We start from the raw sequence: 11,457 nt of genomic DNA, 5'->3' as shown, positions 1-11,457 counted from the left end.
TATATATAGAGAGAGAGAGAGAGAGAGAGAGAGAGAGAGAGAGCGCTCCAAAGAGAGTTCAAGGTGAGAGATGCAATAGAACTTTCCATGGAGATGGGCCATTGGCTTGATTTATGCTTTCCCAGGGAACGAGGAAAAAGAAGCATAGTAGAGAACTGAGGACACACTTCAGGTGTCCTCCAAGGAAGGAGGCCAAGGGAAGAGTGGTGAGAATTTCCAGGAGCACCAATCCAATTAGTGACATGGAAATTAAGGGTTGGAGAGTTTCAAGAAGGATCTTTGGCCAGCAGCAGACCAAAGGTCTTTGGGTGTAACAACTAGGAGGTAATAGATGATTTCTGGTAGAGGATCCTCAGAGAATCGTGTACATGGAAGTGAGACTGCAAAGGGTTAAATGCCAAGTGACTAGAAACTAAGATATTGAAATCTGATAGTAAAAGAATAATGGTGATATACTTTTGAAGGAATCAGTGGAGGGGAGAGAAGGAAGACTTAGCAAGAGATAGTAGCATTAGAGGAGAGATGTTCTTAAAGGATCTATAAAAGAATGACTGGGAAGAAGGAATTGAAGAAGTCCTTTTTCTTTTGTATCAGAGAGCAGGATAAAAGAGGGGAGAGGTGTCAGCAAAATGTAAGATGACAAAGAGGTCAAAAAGGGCTTCCTGTCTCCTCAGAGAGGCAGGAAGCAAGACAATGATACTGGAAAGACAAGACTATACTGGAGAAGAGTTGGAGCATTTGAAGCTGCTGTTATATGGAATGCCATGGGGAGCAAATTGGAGATAAGCATTAGATCCAGCTGAGATCAGAGCCTCTGTGTGTGTAAGGAGTCCAACGGGCCCTGAGACATTCCAAAATGCTGGTGGCATGAAGGAAGAGAGCAAATGGAAGATTCACATGGCTACAGATGAGTGGAACAGGATAAGCAGCAGACCTGGGGGCATGCTTCTTCAGGGTAGTTAAGAGCATGACTAGCATTGATAGCCATAAAGTCCAGGCTGGGTGGCAAGAAAATCAGGATCCAAGGAAACTGGGAGGAAGATGTGAAGAAGTCAGGGACTAGAGTTCATTTCTTTCCAAGATGGCTTTAAAATATAGACTAGTCCCATTTGGAGGAAAGAAGCAGATGACCAGCAATAAATTTTGTCTCAAAAACCAAGGTTGAAAAATAGCTTTGTGGGAGGGCAGGACCCAAGAAGAGCTGTGATTTTGAAGAGTGGACACCATTCTAGTGTAAGTCAAAGAACCCTGAGGCCCAAGAATCTGGGGGCTATTGTCATCATCCCCAAGGATGAAGACAAGATGGATAAGGTGGAGATGAGTGTTAGATAGTAAGACAATCCACAAGGGAGGAGGTAAAAAAAATAGGAAGAGAAAGACATAGTTGGCTGGTAAAGACAGAACAAGAAAGAAGAGCCAATGGTGTGGTAGTTAAGGTGCTAGATTTCCCCATAGCCAAGTCCCAGACCTGGTAGCTTGAAAATCACAGCAAATAGATAGGTAGATAAATAAATGAATGAATGAGTGAATAAATGATTTTAAAAAGGAAAGAAAAAGGAACCGAAAGCCAGAGGCTCAGTTATGCTTGGACAGAGACACAGAGACTCCAAAAGACTGTCAGTCACAAAGACATGGGTTAGGATTGGAAATGGACTTCCATGGAAGAGGGTTCACTGTGAGAAAAGGTGATGACTCCCATGAAGAAATGAGTTGAAAAGAGAAAGCTGGAATCTAGGCTGACCAATAATGGTGAACAGCTGCATGAAGAAGGAGGCTCTCGAGAGATGTGAGAAGATTCCAGAGAATGACATCAGAATTCCAAGTGTTGGTGAAACTAGTCAACTCTCAACTGAATGTAGAAGACCACTGGAAGGCAGTCCAGAGAAGTATGTAGCTGTTAGAATCTCAAATGCCACAAGATCAGAGTGACAAAGCCTATGTCTTGGGAACGGAGAACTCCTGCTTTTAATTTGCAGTCTGCAGATCAGCATACCAAGGTTCTCATTCCAACTGCCACCAACTGCTTCATGTACTGACAGAATAAGTCTTTTTATTTTTTCCCAGAGAAAGAGAGTTATACTCTGAGTCTTAGACTTTTTATTTTCTTTCTGTAAAATAAGAGTCTGTAATGCTGCACACCTTTGGCTCAACATCTGTAGCCTCTTCATGCCACTGTTTCTGACTATGCTCAATTATAATGATGATTCAATGCCACATTCTCTCCACTGGTGGGAGGAATAGATACTCATTAGGAAAAAGCAAAAGCCCTTGGCTGAAAAATAATGTCATTACATACTTATCTTAATCAGGATGATTGCGAGCATGAACAGCTCCTTCTCAAAAATTAGGAAAAGACCCCTAGTTCTTGGCAGATAAATACGCAAAAACAAATGAGCAAAAGGCCATGGCTTGGCAAATGGAGCCCTGCTAGATCAGGGTCCCTCTCCTCCTTTCAGCAGAGTGCTCCAGTGCAAGCCCTAACCCACACAACCACAACCCTCACCCTGATTTCAGCCCTCCTGACCGTAGACATCACTGATAGCAATGGGAGTAGTCCCATTTTACAGAAGAAAAAGAGAGGATGCAGAAAGCTTCAGTTATGTCCCATGGCCCTCCACCCACATCCCTATATGTCTGGAATTCCTGGTATGAGTCACATTTCAAAACTATTCTGTTTTCACTTTTACATATTTGTAGTGTATTTCCTTGTCTAAATAGCTTGACACTTAACGAAGGATATTGCTCCCTCCTCCCCAACCCAGTCATCATGCCTCCCTTTCCCCTTTTCAAGCTATATTTGGACATTAATCACCTCGCCCACAGTCAAAATGCCATCTCATCTGGAAGGAATAGAGCTGCAATATTTGGAGAGCATGGAATAAATACCGAAGCCCATAATTCTTTATCATCCTCTCAGCTCCCATATGCACTTACTGAAATGCATTTGACCAAATGAGAGGGGGCCAGAGAAGAAATGAATCCTAAAGAATTTAATAGCAATGACATAAGAAATAGTATTTTGAGTTATATTATTACTACTTATTATAAATGATAGCATTATAAAGATATCAGGAGTTCTCAATTAGTTTTGTTTTTTGGACTTGAGAAGAAAGGAAAAATTTAAATTTACTTTCTAGACCAGGAGAGCAATAATCATTTTATGACTCTATTTATTTTCTTAGCCTCATATGAAAAAGGTGACCAGGGACTAGTTATAACAAATGATTAACTTTATTTTTCAAGGCCCCCTGCATGACCAAAACAATATGGTTTGTGGAGTTCCCATATGAGGAGAGTATTGAACTTAAAAGAAAGAAAAATATTCTGTCTTCAGAGAATTTTTTCCCCTTGATAGGAATACAGGGCCTCAACACTCAAAAGAATTATAATGAGTTTTACAAAGGTTTACAATTGCCATCAAGGGCTGATTAGTAGAGAGTATCAGCACGTGGGTCTATACAGAGTTGTAGACGAGAGAAGGGAAGTAAATGGGCCGGGGTCAATGGGGATGTGTGCAGAGCTGGGAACCTATGTACTCTCAATCAAAAGCACTATGTCTGGCACAGACCCAGGCTCTGTACATGTTTGATCAATGGGCTAAGACAGATCAAAGGTTGGTGGAGGAAATGGAGGCAGGTATTGCCAACAGAGAGAATGCTGTGCAGAGACGAGGTGATCGTTCACAGAGCCTTGGTGCAAGTTTTGTTCTAACCTAAGAATGATCATCATCTTGTTCCAGGTGCTGTAGATTTACCATATTGAAATCCTCACAACTACTCTCATGGGCAGTGACAGAAAAGAGATGTCAGCTGGCATGCCAACCCTATTTGGTTGGGGGTAGTTTCCCGATAGGTGATATAGGTTGAATCCTTGGTGAGAAAGGGAGCCATGATGATAACTGGGGTCATCCATAAACAGAGAGTGTTATGGTCCCCATGGCAAATGTTTGCCGTTCCTCTTCTGAGGGATGCCCATTGGTTAGATTAGAAAACCAGAGTTAAATTAAAGAACTTTTATAAACTCATGTACAGATGTTTGTGGATTTGGAATGGGGTAATGACCCAATAAACCCCTCTTAAATTGAGACTATTGCAAGCCAAAAAAGCTTTTCTATACATCTAACCTACTGAATATCATAGCTTAGCCCATGCTACCTAAATGGTTCTCAGAATATTTACACTGGCCTATAGTTGAGCAGAATCATCTAACATGAACTATATTTTAATAATGAAGTTTTGAATATCTCATCTAATTTATTGAATAATCTACTGAAAGTGAACAACAGTGTCTTACCATTGCCACTCAGCTTCACAACAGAGTATCATACCACACATTGCTAACACCAGGAAGGATCAAAATTCAAAACTTGAAGTGTAGCTTCTATTGCATAGATATTGCTTTCATACCTTTGTAACGTCAAAAAATTTTAAGTTGGACCATCAGAAGTCAGGGACCATTTATAGTTGTTTTTCTGTGAAGCTAGGAGAGAGTCATATTAGGAAAAGGTGTCCCTTTCTCAAGATATTCTGCTTTCATTTGTTGTAAATTGTCCTAATATAACAATTTTAACAGAGTAAGCCACTTATTCTACTGCCATGTTCTGGAAAACTGTCATAAAAAAAAAAAACAAAGATCTACAGAAACTATCATCTCCCTTTCTCAAGATATTCTGCTTTCATTTGTTGTAAATTGTCCTAATATAACAATTTTAACAGAGTAAGCCACTTATTCTACTGCCATGTTCTGGAAAACTGTCATAAAAGAAAAACCAAAGATCTACAGAATCTATCATCTGAATGCCTTAGATGCAACATCCTTGTGCGGGAAACAGCTTGCACAACTGCACAGAGTGGCCCTGAACAAAGATTTGAAACCAGGCTTCCTGTGTATTTCCAACTACCCCACACTGCTTTCATGTAAAAAGGAGTAAGTTACAGAGAAAAGGCAGTAAGTTTTTACAGGATCTTAAAAGTTAGGCTAAAAATTTGCACTTAATATAGTAAGTATTAAGTGAAAAGGCTGTTTATAAACACAAGGGGAGACTAAAAGGTTGTGGAAAATGGAATTAAAGGATCAGCCCCATAGCCTTGTGGTTAAAGGAGCCAGATTCCACATGGTTGACCACAGCTTTAATCCCTGCCCCAACAGCTTGAAAAACACACTGGGCACATGTACATGTGTGATGTCACAGGATGGAGAAATGAGAAGAAGGAATTGCAGCATGACCAGGCCCCACTGTGAAGTGCTTTCTCCCCTTCTTTCCCTGTCTCTCTGGTGAGCACACATGCCCTCTGACAATTAAAAAGGAAAAGAGAAGGAATTAAAGCATAAGTTTATTTTAGTAGGAAAAAAATGGAAATCCATGCATAGCTGTTTTATAATTTGCATTTCCATGAACTTTTTAAAGACTCCCTCAGACATACTATCCTTAATTCAGATATTTGTAGGTTGAATAACCATAATTTTTAAAAGAATTATTTATTTTTTATTTTATTTATTTATTCTTTTTTTAAAGATTTTTGACCAGAAAAAGAGAGGAAGAGAAAGAAAGCCACCAGTTCTGGAAGTCGAACTGTGGTTGTCCACACAGAAGTGTCCAGTGCCTTTACCACCAACCCACCTGCTAGTCCCGTAACCCATAACGTTTTGCATTTTTAAAAGCATGTTACACTTTTAAAAATACCTAGATGAGTTATTTCATTTATCCACACATGTGGAGCCACAGAAGATTCCTGAGCAAAGAAATTACATGAGGGAAAGGGGGTAGGGAAGGGAGAAGGAGGAGATCTCAGAATAGGAATTAGATAAAGCATCCCTTTTTAAAAAGTGAATATGAGGTTTTGCTCTTTTCCTCAACTGGGTTTGGATTCTCTTAACTGAAACTGAAATGTGCTTTTTATTATTTAATTTATCAGCATCTCGAGTAGACTTGGTAAATCAAAGCTTCATTCATTGGATGTACCAGCATAATTAATTACACTGTGAAACCTCCTGACAGCAGTTTTCAGGGGCTAAGGGAAAATAAAGACTAAACACACACACACACACACACACACACACACACACACACACAAAACACAGAAAAATCTGGGTCAATTTTCTATGTATTTATCATGAGCTTCTTCAGTTTGAATCTTGGCTTTCTCTCTCGTTAAGTAACCTCAAGCAAGCCACCTCCTAAGTTTCCTCCTCTGTCAAAATGAGGAGGTTGGAATAGATGCTCCCTGAAGTTGTTTTTATATGTTAAATGCCCTGTCCTCTTTGTTATGCCAAATGCTAGATATTTTTGAAGAAAAATAAAATTCTGAGTATAGACTATACTCATAACTTATGGGTTGGAGGAGTAAATCAGAAATCACAGGCTGTCATAACAGAGGGACAAGCTACAAGAGGCTTCAGAAAGTTCATGGAAAAAGTATAAGTTTGTTTTGGTGCAACATTGACATCCATGCACAGGTTTGTTTGTTTCCCATTTCTGTGAACTTTTTAAAGACTTCACATATGATTATAGGGTTAAATAATGTAGTTTCAACTGAGGTCTAACACATGAGACTACACACACACACAGTCTAAAAAACTTTGAGCTTCTAAACTATGAAAATCTTAAAAAAGATATTGAAAGTTACATAAAAATGTGGAAGGACATCCCATGTTCCTGGATTGGAAGAATTAACATAATCAAAATGGCAATTCTACCCAAATTAATCTACATGTTTAATGCAATTCCAATCAAAATACCAGAAATATTCTTCACAGATCTAGAAAAGACAATCATAGAATTTGTCTGGAATCATAAAAGACCTCGTATTGCAAAAGCAATCCTGCACAAGAATAATGGAGTAGGAGGCATATCACTCCCTGATCCCAAGATATACTATAAAGCTGTGATCATCAAAACAGCTTGGTATTGGCATAAAAACAGACATGTGGACCAATAGAATAGAATAGAGACCCCAGAAATAACTCCCAAAGCTTACAGCCAACTGATTTTTGACAAAGGATATCAGTCAATCCATTGGGAAAAGGAAAACCTCTTTAGTAAATGGTGCTGGAAAAACTGGATATCCACCTGCAGAAAGATGAAACTGAACCCCCATCTTTCACCATTAACAACAATCAACTCAAAATGGATCAAAGATCTGAACCTAAGACCTCAGACAATAAAACTACTTGTGGAAAATGCTGGGGAAACTCTGGGAGACATTGGAGTAGGCAAAGACTTCTTAAATAAGACTCCCAAAGCACAGGCAATAATCCCTAAAATAGACAAGTGGGACTATATTAGACTAAGAAGTTTCTGCACAGCAAAGGACACAGTAACAAGTGTGAACCGACAACCCTCAGAATGGGAAAATATTTTTGTTAAATATGCCTCAGACAAGGGACTGATAACGAGAATACATAGGGAACTCAAGTGCCTTATGCGAATAAAAATGATTAACCCGATTAAAAGTTGGGAAAGTGAGCTGAACAAAAGTCTCTCTAAGGAAGACATACGAACAGCCAAAAAGCATATGAGGAAATGCTCAACATCCCTCATCATAAGGGAGATGCAGATAAAAACCACAATGAGATACCACCTAACCCCTGTCAGAATGGCAAAGATTAAGAATATAAAAGTGATAAGTGTTGGCGGGGATGTGGTGAAAAGGGAACCCTCCTACACTGTTGGTGGGAATGTAAACTAGTTCAACCACTGTGGAGAACAATATGGAAGTTCCTCAAAGATCTACAAATAGAACTACCAATCTCACTTCTGGGTATCGACCCAAAGGACAGGAGAACGCTCAGTCAGAAAAGTGCTTGCACATCAATGTTTATTGCAGCATTATTCACAATTGCCAAGACATGGAACCAACCTAAATGTCCACAAACTGATGAATGGATTGGAAAAGTGTGGTATATATACTCTATAGAATACTACTCAGCCATAAAAAATAACAAGACCCTGGCATTTGATAGAAAGTGGTCAGATATGGAGGATCTATTGCTGAGTGAAGTAAGCCAGGCTATGAAAGAAAGATATTGTACGTATCCACTTAATATATACCGACTATCCACACTCTATGGTAGAGAGCGAAATATTGGAGGACATAAAAGCAGTGAAAGTATTTAATGAGAATAGGACAGTGTGGAATGCGAGGGGGTGAAGAGAAAAGAATAGAGAAAGATAGCAAGAGAACAAATAGAGAGGCTGGACATTAGTGAGAAACAGATATGGCTTATTACCTGTTGATGATGACATGTATAGTATTCTCAACTGGATTGGTCTGAGAAGTATTTCATGATGGGTAAAGTGTTTTTACAAGCAAAATGAGAAATAGTGATTGACTATTTAAAAAATAATTATGATAATAATAATGATTGGGAAAAATATTGAAAAGATATTGAATGATGAAGTGGGGAGATTAATTATTGACTGACATGCATGACATTCCCTTTGAAAAAGCAATCTAATATACTAAAGTTATATGCAATCCAATGTAATATAAACAAGATTATTATGATAATAAAAAATAAAAACTTTGAGCTTCTTATAATAGCATGGAGTTGCCTAGGCAGTAAGTCAATCTTAAGACCCTAGCCTTTCTTTCCTTGGGGATATTTTTGCTATAGGGCATGTGCACTTGCCCAGGAAACAGAAAGGCAAAAGTGAATAGTCATCCCACAAGAGGGATGGCCATGCTGCATCTTCTCCTGTACTCTCCTTCTGGGATTTAAGGCACGCATGAACATGGGCCCAGCATGAGTTTCAAGCTACTGGGTCCAGGATTCAAGCCATGGTCAGCCATATGGGAGTAAGCACTTTAACTGCTACGCCATCTCCTGGCCTCAGGACTCTAGTCTTAAGACAGAAATCTTTACATATTTGCAGGGTCCTGTTGTAATACTTACCAAAGGCCAAGCAGACCTGAAATCCAGACTTTAGGTCTGGGAAGGACTTGAGATAGTTAGTCCAGCCAAACCCTTTATGTTCCAGGGTGGGTTAGCTCAGGCTGCAGAGAGCCTGGCTTCCAAGGCATCATGGCAACAGGGCAGAGCCTGTGTTGCAGCCGTGCCCAGCTCTTATGTCCCCAGCACTCACTTTAAGACTCACTGTCTCACTCCTAGTATCACAGCCCTTCTCAGTGAAGGAAAGGTTGCTGTTTTCAAGATCTCAGAGCCCCAAACATAGTGTGTCTTCTAAAGACCCTATGATTCCTGAACTGTCTGCAGTACTATCATCCACCTCTCATCACAAATTTCTCCCACAGCTTCTGCCCTAATTTTTGAAACAGTGTTCTCCTTCACCATTAACAGAAATGCTGAAGCAGACAAATACCAGGTCTAAAGACATCAATTTTGGGGGCTGTTCTCTTGATACTGTCATTTCTACAAATAATGAAAATGAAACTGCCATTTATGTAGTACCTTCTGGGTGCCCAGCTGTGACCTAGAAAATCTCAAGTATCTCTTCCTAAATCCATTGAGTTGGGGATTATGCTTCATATAGATAATATGTAAGACACTAGGTCAATTTCCTCAGACACTCAGCAACGTGCCTAAGGTTTCACAGCAACTTAGCAGAGAACCAGTATGTTTTCTGCATCTACTACACTGGGTCCCCTTGGCTCCGTCAGAATCAAAGATTCGGAAGGGCAGAAAAGACCCACTACTCCATGTCAGAGGCCATTTTATCCTGCCAGTAATGATCTTGCAAAGATGGTCTCAGTGCATGCATCACTAACAAAGTTTTTGTAGTCATGGTACCTCTAGGGGGATGTGGTTCAGTCTGCTTACAGAGTGCTCCCCACACCCAGGAGTAGGACAGTAGAAGAGAACTAACATTTCTCAATAGCCTACTATGTGAGTGGTGCTGTATGTGCCACATCACTTTATCCTCTCATTGTCTTATGAAGTAGAAATTAATATTCACTTTATACAGATGACGAAACGGTTATTCATCCAACAAGTGAAGAGTGAAGTCAGTTCTTTTGGAAGCTAATATTTTTTTCACTGCATGATTTTCTCTCAAAAAAAAAAAAAAAAAAAAGAGAGAGAGAGAACCCCGGGAAAGTTTCAGAGATCATTCTAGTCAACCTCTCCCGATATCAGGGCCCTCCTAGAAACATCCTGACAAGGACCTACACTGCCCTTCCAAGGCAGCTTATTCTGTATGGGACATCCAGGGAAAGTGCTACAACTATTCTCTGGTGTATGTGCCTTTGACCTTGGCTGGGTTGAAGGACAGAGCTGAGAATGAGGAAGAGCAAGGTCTGGAACAGAGGAGTTTTCAAGCCAACTGGAGATGCTGCGATCTCAGGCACAAGTTACACAGGTGGAATCATTCGAAAGTCCTATGAGTCAGCCTTCCAGTCCTCATTCCACAGTTGTATAAGATTATTGGCCATGGGGGGGGGAGGGGGGGCGTCAGCAGGTGACATGGTGGTTAAGGCTCTGGATTCCAACATGGCTGACAGTAGTTTATGTCCCAAACCTGGCAGCTTGAAAAGCACATCAAGTGTGTGTGAATAAATCCCAGAACTCCAAGAAGAGAATAGAGAAGGGATTGCAGCATGGCCATCCCTCCTGGAGGTTGATTTCTCATTTTCCTTCTCTCTATCTCTCTTTGGTGAGCACACATGCCCTATGGCAAAAACTCCAAATATGTAAATATATTTTAGACAGGAGAGGGGACAGGACAGAGACATCAATGCATACTTCCTACTATTGATGATGAAGTAACTGTAAATGCACTTAGTATCGTTACCAACTAATCCACATCCATTTTATGACTCAGAAGGGTAAGAAGAGAGATTTCATCAGAAGCTGAAATGAAATGCACACTCTCTACTGCATCCCCTGATCTGCCAAGTACCAAATCCATCAGAAAAGAAATGAGATTAGGTTCCATGCCTGATTCTGAGTTTACTCACAGTAGCTATACAGTGATCTCTGTATTCTTTTATAAATGCTCCTAAATCATCTAGTTAGAAATTCATTTTTAAATTTGGCCAAGGATCTATTCCACTATTATGACTCTGAAACTGTGTTTTGTTTTGTTTTGTTTTAAATCAGAACACTGACTTACATCTAATCTGTAACTGGTGTCTGTGGAACAGGACAGCTTTGGGTTACCTCCCCAACTTAGGCAACCAAAACCCAGTGTTACATCTGGGCTCAAAATCAACTGCAAGAACCTTTATGAACAGCAAGAAGCAGTTCCCACCTGTAGTCTTGGTTTAGCTCTTATCAGGCAGAACTACTGAACCAAAGTGAAGCCATCAAACTTAGGCTAAGTATATACTCTAGGACAGGAACAGCTAGTCACTGCACCCAGAGCTGAAAGGTGGCCAGTCCAGGCTGATGTGGAGTCTTACTCTTCAGCCCCTAATGCCTTCCTCCCATTTTCTTTCTTTCTTTTTTTCTCTCTCCCTCATCTTTCTTTCTTTCTTCCTTCTTTCCTTCCTTTCTCTC

The sequence above is a fragment of the Tupaia chinensis genome, unplaced genomic scaffold, assembly GCF_000334495.1.
Source record: "Tupaia chinensis unplaced genomic scaffold, TupChi_1.0 Scaffold145860_1, whole genome shotgun sequence".
NCBI lineage: Eukaryota > Metazoa > Chordata > Mammalia > Scandentia > Tupaiidae > Tupaia > Tupaia belangeri.
The sequence above is the reverse complement of the archived record's forward strand: the minus strand, read 5'-3'. Positions refer to the sequence as shown.